The following is a 9,626-nucleotide window of genomic DNA, read 5'->3' as shown; positions in this document are numbered from 1 at the left end:
AAAATCCTGTATTTTCTGCCAGAAAATCACTTAGACCCCCCAAAAATTATATATATTTTTTTATCAGAGATCCTATGGAATAAAATAGCGGTTGTTGCAATATTTTATGTCACACGGCATTTCCACAGAGGTCTTTCAAATGCATTTTTTGGGAAAAAAATACACTATTTAAAAAATAAAAATAAAATAAAAACAGTAAAGTTAGCCCATTTTTTTTTTTTCCGTCCAAAAGTTTTGACTACCTGTTTTTATTTAATATATAGTTTTTTTTTTTTTTTTTTTTATCTAAATCATACATACAAGTAAACTGATTTGGAGGTTTGTTTTGATTAATAAATGTTTAAATGTAAGAAATTTTCTGTATCACTTATGAAGGCGTTGATGGTAAAATGCAAGTTTTAGCGGCTCTTTACCATCATTTTAGCGGTGCTATTTGGCTGCTAGTGGGGCACATATAACCCAGCTAGCGGCCAAGGAAGAGGTTAAATGCGCCCATGAAGCACTGCTGCCAAATCGCATTGCATGCGCTTCGGCAGTGGTGCCCATTCATATCAATGGGCAGGAGGAGTGGAGGAGCGGTATACACCACTCCAAACGTACTGCTTGCAGGACTTTTTTTTTAAGATCCTGCCAGCGCATCGCCTCAGTGTGAAAGCACTCTGTCTTTCACACAAACTGCAGGGGAGCCATTTTGCAGGCACTTTGCAGGCACTTTACAGGCGCTATTTTTAGCCTAAAAGCGCCTGAAAAACGCCCCAGTGGGAAAGGTGTGTTAGATCAAGGGGGATCAAAAAAATAAAATAATAATAAATAAAAAAGGAAATAAATAAATAAAATAAAATCGGCCTAACATATCGGCCCCAAAAAATCGGCATCCTATATCGGCTATCGGCCGCCATGATTTCTAAATATCGGCATCGGCCAGAGAAAAACCCATATCGGTCGACCTCTATGGACAAGCCCTTTCCAAAGAAACTCAACAGGGGCTCATTCTTGGAGTGTTGCAGAAAGTACATTTCAAGAAGATGGACGCAATCGCAATAATTTTGTAGTGGCCAAAGGGACCCTGGTTTGCTCTTCTTATGAGCTCAATGATAGCCCCTCATTGGCCATTACTAACAATGAGGAGTCTTTTATTAGACTGCAATTGACTGCATGGAGGGTAAAGGGGTGGCTGTCACTATTAGGCCTTTGCTTGGAAGTTGTTGAAAGATTGCTAAAGTCCAGGAAAATTTAAACAAACCTTATGTATTTTAGAACTCTGGTTTCGTAACAGAGTGTGTATTCTGTTAAGGCCACATTTTTGTAAAACTTTCCATAACGTGATTCTATGTCCATCCCCATTTCTTATCAAAGGCCTCTACACTGTGCCCTAAAAACTGTAAGTCTATTTTACCAACCTTTCTCAAGGCGTCTTCCAGGACAGCCCATGAGACTTAGGGGTTCTCCTACCAGGACAGGAAACACTTCAAAATAAAAGGCAGTCCTCCAGGCTTCCCCTACAGTATTAGTGTTTCCTCAGGAGGGTGGACATGTCCTGGAACCTGAGGTCCCTAAGTCTCATGGGATTTCCTATGGGTACTAACTGGGTCAGCAGTGCAATCCTTATACTGCACATAAACGATACTTCATCCTGGGGGTTGAAGTGGCTGTTTTTTCTCTCTGCTAGGAGAGGGCCAGGACCGCTGAAATGTCTGTGGAGCAGGATGGTGAAGCCCCGAATCTGGTGACTGGATTCCCACAGCCCAGGTTAGCCACTCCCACCGGCAGCGTGGGTGGCCGCATTGGAGGAAGCAAACTAGGCTATCCCGGGCTGAAGAGAGGAAGGGGCGGAGCTCCTGCACTGCACGCTGGCCCACAGGAAATGGAGTGTTTTTAAGGTCACAGTGACGTCATCAGCAGGAACCAGAGACCTTGGTTCCAGTCTCCTTTAAAGGCGCGAACAGGGGCTGATCAGGCGGCTGGTGTTTTTTTGTGGAATGACACCCAGCAGAGGCTGTGGAACACTCAGACTGGGATGGATGCCTCTGCAGCAACTGCACAGCTCTAGCACCAGCACCTCACAGGTAAGCCTGAGGATCTTTCCCTTCTTGCAGATCCTGTGGGTATGTGTTTTCCTGTATTCACCATAGGCTTAGTGGGGCTTGGTAAGGGCATCTTTTCTTTCCCCTGCATTAGGGTGTGTTGTGGAGATTTCGATGGTCTAAAGGCGACCTGGCCGTATTTTTGTTTTGCAGGCCAAGACTCAGGACAAGGCCCGGTCACAACCACCCAAAAGAAAATGTGCAATCTGCATGGGAAAATTGAGCTCCTCATAGAGAAAATCAGTCTGCCGTACATGCAAAGATAATCTGGTCAAAGATGACACAGCTGTATCTTGCCAGAAGATGCTTATGTCTGTAATAGATGAGCTAACTTCAACGTTTAGCTCTTTCACATCCCTAATTGACAGAATGCCCGTCACCCTCTCAGGGTCCATCTTCAGATAGGACTTTGGCCCTTTCTGGACCTCTGCCGCAGAGCGCGGTTAGTAATGATCCAGAGGAGATTTTATCTCCCCGTTGCTCTAGGTACAAATTGGCACTAGAGGATGTCAATGATTTATTGAAAGCTAGCTATGTGACACTTGAAATTGAAGAGGAGAAGATACAATTATCTAAGTACAAACTTATGTATGAGAGATTGCATAAGAAAAAGACCAGGGTTTTTCCTGTACACCACTCCCTTCTATATTCAGTAAAGTTGTGAAAATCCAGAGAGGAAACCTTTGTTTTCCAGTAATCTGAAAGGGAGGTTTCTTTTTTAAGAAGACACAGTACAGCCTTGGAACAAATGTCCCAAGTTGGAAGCCCCCCTGTCAAACATTTCCAAGAATTCAGACCTGGCATTTGACAACATGGGCACACTTAGAGATTCCATGGATAAAAGGGGTGATATTCTGTTATGCAGGGATTGGAACTCATCAATTGTCAATCTGAAACCAGCCTTAGCATCCACATGTGTAGCAAGAAACCTTGAACTGTGGTTAACAAATGCACCTTTTTGAAGGAACATCAAGGGAACAGATCCTTAAGTCCTTCCCACTCCTCTTTTGGGCTGTGGATTTTCGAGCCGATTCCTCCACTGAAGTAGTTACAATGGCGGCTAGGACCTCCGATTTGGTTAATTCGACCAGAAGAAGTCTTTGGCTAAAAACATGGTCGAGTGACTCTGCCTCTAAACTGCGCCTGTGTGGGCTTACACTATTGGGCAACCACTTGTTTTTCCCTGGGTTACAGGAAAGCATAGAGCGCACGGCTGACACGATAAAGACTTTTCCAGAAAATAAAAAGAAGCTGTCAGAATTTTTTTTGAGGCCAAAGCAGACAGCAGGGGCCACGAGAAAAGAAAGCATTGGACAGGCCACAAGGGCAGAGGTGAAGGGGGGGTCTTGTTTAACCCTACCAAACTACCCGCCAAGCCACAATGACTCTTGTCGCCCAGTAGGAGGAAGACTGAGGGCATTCCTTACCACAGTCACCTCAAGCCCATTCATCTTGGTGATGGGCACAGGCTGGAATTCTCTTCCCAGCCACCAGAGAGATTATTGATTACCAATCCTCTCCACGATTGTGTAAAATCAATGGCTCTGTGCCTCCAGATTGGAGACTTGGTGGTTCAAAAAGTCCTGATCCCGGTCCCTCGGTCAGATCGGGGCAAAGGCTTTTATTCACATATCTTTGTGATAAAGAAGCGCTCAGGAAAGTTTCACCTAACTTTGAATCTTCGATCATTAAATCTGTTGATAAAATACAAACACTTTTGCATGGAGTCAGGGTTTTCAATCAAGAATCTGCTGTACCCGAGGTGCTTTATGGCAACCCTGAATTTAAGGGATGGCTATTTGCACATTCCGATTCATCCAGCATTCCAAAAGTTTTTGAGACTAGTGGTGAAAATAGGATCAGAACAATCCATCATTTTCAGTTCCAGGCACTACCCTCCTGGCTGTCATCGGCTTCACGCATCTTTACAATAGTTCTGGGAGAAGCATTGGCTCCGCTAAGATCGATTACGATCATACCATACTTAGACAACCTCCTGGTAGTGGCAGAGTCGCACCAAAAGCTAGAAAAGGATCTCCAGATGGTTCAGGAGTTTCTTCAGTCCCTGGGCTGGTAAAAACAGCAAAACTGCACAGTACCGCCCAGGGGGCAGTCCTACTGGCTATAACCCCTCACTCTGCTTCCAGCAGCTTAGTTTTTTTTCTGCCTAGTGTAGAAGGACCTAATGAGCTATATGTTCCGGGGTACACATATGACTGGACTACTGCCGTCCATGTCACAGTGTGCTGTGGCCGACAGCCACCTCGTGTTGCTCAGGTGATGGGTCTTTCCGTGGAATGCGTCCAGCAGTATGTCCGCAGTCTGTCCGAAGTCTCTGGTAATCTCATGCAGTATGTCCTTATTCTCGTGCAGTATGTCCGCAGTCTGGTAATCTCATGCAGTATGTCCGCAGTCTCTCATAATCTTGTGCAGTATGTCTGCAATATGGTAATCTCGTTCAGTATGTCCACAGTCTCTGATAATCTTGTGCAGTAGGTCCGCAGTCTCTGATAATCTCGTGCAGTAGGTCCGCAGTCTGGTAATCTCATGCAGTATGTCCAGGATGTCTTATAATCTTTTGCAGTATGTCCGCAGTCTGATAATCTCCTGCAGTATGTCTGCACTCTCTGACCCTCTCCTGTAGTATGTGTATTAATGTGCCGCTTTACTTGCTCAATTATTTGGGATTGCTCCACTGCTCAGTGAGTGGTAATGATGTGCATTAACCTATAGCAACCAATTAGTGAGCGCTAATAATGTGCAGTAACCTCTAGCAACCAATCGGCAAGCAGAAATGATGTGTTGTAACCTCTAGCAACCAGCCAGTGAGCAGTAAGATTAGGCTGTAACCTCTGGCAAACAATTGCATTTGCTGCGTGATCTGCTGCAGTAAACTGATTTTGAGTCTATCTGCTATTTTTTTGTATATCTCAGAATGGAGGGGGGGGGGGCAAGAAAATGTTTGCCCAGGCCCAATCAAAATTAAAGACGGCCCTGCTCAGTTCTTGCTGTGACAGGTGGCCCCTGTTCTGACATTTCAGAGGTTGGGGACCAGGACCATTCAGACGGTGAGAATGACTCTGTGTCCGGGTCAGTAGGAGCACTTTTCACAGTGGTGCGGGATACCCTAAAGACTTCAACGTTTAGCTCTTTCACATCCCTGATTGACAGAATGCAGCTCCCAGACTTCATCAGACTACAAGATAGTTTCCTTCTTGTCCTCCCGTTTTTTTCTCTCCAACCTTCATCTTCTTTCGGCTCATCTGGAAGCCCTGTTTGGGACAGTACAGGACCTGCTGAGTGGGGTGATAGTACCTGTGCTGATGCCGGAAAGGTTTCAGGGATTCTACTCCAATCTGTTTGTAGTCCCAAAGAAGGAAGGGGTCCATCCGGTCCTGGATCTCAAGGCCCTCAATGGCTTTGTGAAAGTACAAAGGTTCAGGATGGAATCAGTTCGCTCCGTGGTCGCTGCACTCCATCAGGGGGATTTCTTGATGTCCCTGGACATCAAGGACGCATACTTGCATATCCCCATATGCGTCAGGCATCAGAGGTTTCTAGGATTTGCGGTCAGGGTGAGCACTATCAATTTGTAGCTCTCCCTTTTGGCCTAGCATCGGCACCAAGGGTCTTCACCAAGGTGCTAGCGCCAATTCTGGCATTGCTAAGGTAACAAGGGATCGCAATCGTGGGTTACCTGTATGATCTCCTTCTGAGAGCAGCTTCCACCTCAGAATTAAGGGAGGATGTGGCGATCACCAAACAGACTCTTCGGGAGTTTGGTTGGGTACTGAACCTCCAGAAGTCGGTGTTGATGCCTACTCAACGCCTGGAGAACCTGGGCTTGATTCTGGACTCCTCAGAGGCGAGAGTCTTTCTCCCTTCAGATAAGCTGCAGACTATTCAAGCTGTGGTGAAGTTGTTGGTGTCCCGCAGGTGGTCGTCACTGCTTTTTTGCATGTGTGTTCTGGGTCTCATGGTAGCTACTTTCGATGCGGTACCGTATGCTCAATTCCACACTTGAGTCTTGCAGAAAGAGATCCTGTCCAAATGGGACAAATCTCTGACATCCCTGGATTGTCAAATTCGGGTGAGCCAGCTAGTTAGGGATTCCCTTCTCTGGTGGCTGAGGTCTACAGCCCTTCGATCCGGGAAGTCATTCCTTCCTCTTCATTGGTTGATGATCACAACGGACGCCAGCCTGACCAGCTAGTGGGGAGTTTTGGGTGTACGGTCAGCCCATGGACTATGGACGCAGGAAGAATCCCGCCTGCCGATCAATGTGTTGGAGCTTTGGGCGATCAGGCAGTGCCTCTCCACATGGTCACAGAGGCTACAGGGGCATCTGGTCAGGATACAGTCGGACAACGCCATGGTGGTGGTGTATGTCAGCCATCAAGAAGGGACAAGAAGCTCGGCTGCAGCACTGGAGGTCACTCACATCCTGCAGTGGGCAGAGTGGAGTGTGCCGGCTCTGTCGGCCATGTACATTCTGGGCATAGAAAACTGGCAGGTGGACTACCTAAGTCGTCAGCTGCTGGACCAGGGGGAATGGTCGCTGCATCCGGATGTATTTTGGCTCCTTTGCCTAAGGTGGGGCACACCAGATGTTTGAAAATAATGAGCTTGGTTTAGTCCCTGAAGAAGATAAAAACCATGTGTGTTTTACGAAATGCGTTGGATGGTCTGTCACCTTGACAGCTTCTGGGCTTTGGTTCATAGTTGGTCTTTTAATTCTGTGCTTTCATGTATATGTTTTGGTTTTATCCAGTGCTTTGTATTGTGTTTTTCACCATGAGTTGTCTATTCATGTAATAAAATCCAATTATTTTCTACATATTTCCTGTCTGTGAGCCATTCAAAGTCCCATTTCTCGGAGGAAATTGGTTTTAAACAATGGGACGGATCCACAAATTCTTGGGCTATGGAGGTTCAGCTATCATCCAGGGTAAAAAGAACCCTGTGGTTCTGGAGATCGCCACTTCACCTGGCCAAAGGTTTGAAATGGTGAATTTCAGTATCTCCAAAAAATCACGACAGATCCTATGGATGGGGAGCCGATCTGAACAATGCAGCAGCAAAGGGAAGATGGTCCCCTGTGGAAGCAAGGGCATCTATAAATCAAAGGGAGCTGCTGGCAGTACAGAGGGCCTTAGAAGCCGTTCAGCTGGAAATCAGCAGTCACCATCTAGAGATTTGATCCAACAACATTTCTACTGTAGCATACCTCAACAAGCAGGGGAGTATGAGAAGTTGAACTCTTCAGCTCATAGCCCAGAAAATCTTGTCATAGGCCAAGGTGAATCTAGCCTCTATTGCACCTAAAAGGTAAACAAAACTGGCTGTCAGATTACCTCAGCCGCTACCAGGTGTGTCGCGACAATTGGTCCCTCCACCCGGAGATCTTTGTGGAAATTACCAGCAAATAGGGTTCATCCGAGATGTATCGCTTTGCAACCCAAACAAATTGCAAGACAGAGAAATTATTTTCCCTGAATCCAGCAGATCGGTCCCTGGGAACAGACGTGCTAGCAAATCCCTGGCCATTCAGCCTCTGCTACGTCTTTCCCCAATCAAAATTATCCCGGAAGTCCTCTGAAAGTTTCTATTACAGAGAACAGATGAGGACTAGCATAAAAGCCTCCAGTCAGCCTCCCAAAGAGACAGGACTTATTGTCTCAGGGTACAGTGTCGCACCCACAGGTGGCATCCTTGAACTTAATGGCTTGGTATCTGAAGAAAACATATTAAGCTCCCAGGGATTCTCGGACAAAGTGATCAAAACCCTGGTTAATTGCAGAAAGCCTGTTACAAGGGCCATATACTCCAAAGTTTGCAAGACATTCAACTCTTGGTTGTCCAAAAATCTGATTTTCTCATGACGTTCCGTCTTTTCTGTAATTTTTTCTAGAGGGTGCCGACAAGGGTCTCTCCCATTCAAAGTTAAGGCTGCCTCTATTAGCGTTTTCCTATAGTACTCTCTCTTGGAAAATCCTGTTGACCTAGCGAGATTTTTTAAGTCTATCTCTAGGTCCAAACCTGTGGTTCTGAGAGCATGTCCTACCTGGGACCAGTCTCTAGTTCAAGCCCTAGTGGGTTTTCCCTTTGAGCCACTGGAGGATGTATCGGTGAAATTACTCAAACTAAAGGCAATTTTTCTAGTCGCAATTACGCCAGCTCGCAGGGTTAGTGAATTACAGGCCCTTTCAGCCAGAGAACCTTTCCTCACAATTTTTGATAATAGAGTTTTGTTAAGGACAGATCTGGGATTTTTGCCTAAAGTAGCCAGTACCTTCCATAGATCCCAGGATATTGTGTTGCCAATGTTTTGCAGTACTCCCAGGCGAGAAAGAAAAGCTTCAGTTGCCTAGACGTCAGAAGAGTTCTTCTGTTCTACCCAGAGTTTGCCAAAGTCTTTAGAAGATCGGACGCTTTATTTTTTTTGGAACCCATAAGGGTAAGGGAGCCTCCAAGGCCACCATAGCTAGGTGGATAAAGCAGGCAATCGCTAAATCCTACAGGGTTATGAAAGTTTCCCCGCCATTTGTCAATGTGCAGTCAACAAGAACCTTGTCCGCGTCTTGGGCCAAAAGGACTGGAGCCTCAACGGAACAAACATGTAAAGCACCCACCTGGTCCAGTTTTTCGACCTTTGTGAAACATCGACTGGACCTCCTATCTTCTCAGGAGCAGGCGCCTTGTCTAAAGGTCCTCCAAGCAGTGGTCCCTCTCTAGACTGGCAAGTTATGGCTCATCGTCTCATAGGCTATCCTGGAAGACGCGTTGAAAAAAGCTGAGTTAGACTTACCTGTAACTTCTTTTCTGAGAGTCTTCCAGGACAGCTGGATTCCCACCCAGTTTTGTCTTCAATTATGTGTTATGCATATTTTTTGCAGGGATGTCCTACGGTTTTCGAGAATACTTAATGGGAAGCCTGGAGGACCGCCTTTTATTTTGAACCTGTTTCCTGTCCTGGTAGGAGGAACCCTAGGTCTCATGGGTTGTCCTGGAAGACTCTCAGAAAAGGAGTTACCGGTAAGTCTAACTCAGATTTTCCTCCACAGCCGGCGGGGGGTGGGGGGGGATAACAAGCTAATTCCTTTAGGCTTGCCATACATGGGTTGAATTCCGAAAGCTTTTTCCTTTGAAAATCCTAACTAAGAATTTTCATTCAAATTTCGCACCATTAATGGGCCGCAGCAACAGCCAATTTTCGTGCAGCCATTGAACTTGAGTGATCTGGCATATTGGAAATTTTTTGGAATGAATTTCTAATCAATGATGGGAGAATTGTGCGAGAAATATAATTGAAAAAGAAATGCACATGATCTGTGACCTGGAAATAAAATAACATTTCCGGCCACAAATTTGCTTTTCTGTAGCAACATGAAGTGAAATTAAAGGCTTCATTGGTTTAATTTCGAAATTAATGGTCGCACCATTGGATTTACAAAACACACAAGATTTCAGATTTTCAAAGAAAATTTGTTTGGAATTTGACCCGTGTATGGTCTGCATTAGACCTTCTTTTGTTGATTACAA

Source organism: Lithobates pipiens, unplaced genomic scaffold (assembly GCF_037356315.1).
Source record: "Lithobates pipiens isolate NorthernLeopardFrog02 unplaced genomic scaffold, aLitPip1_a1.2 Scaffold_13, whole genome shotgun sequence".
NCBI lineage: Eukaryota > Metazoa > Chordata > Amphibia > Anura > Ranidae > Lithobates > Lithobates pipiens.
This window is presented reverse-complemented; position numbering follows the sequence as displayed.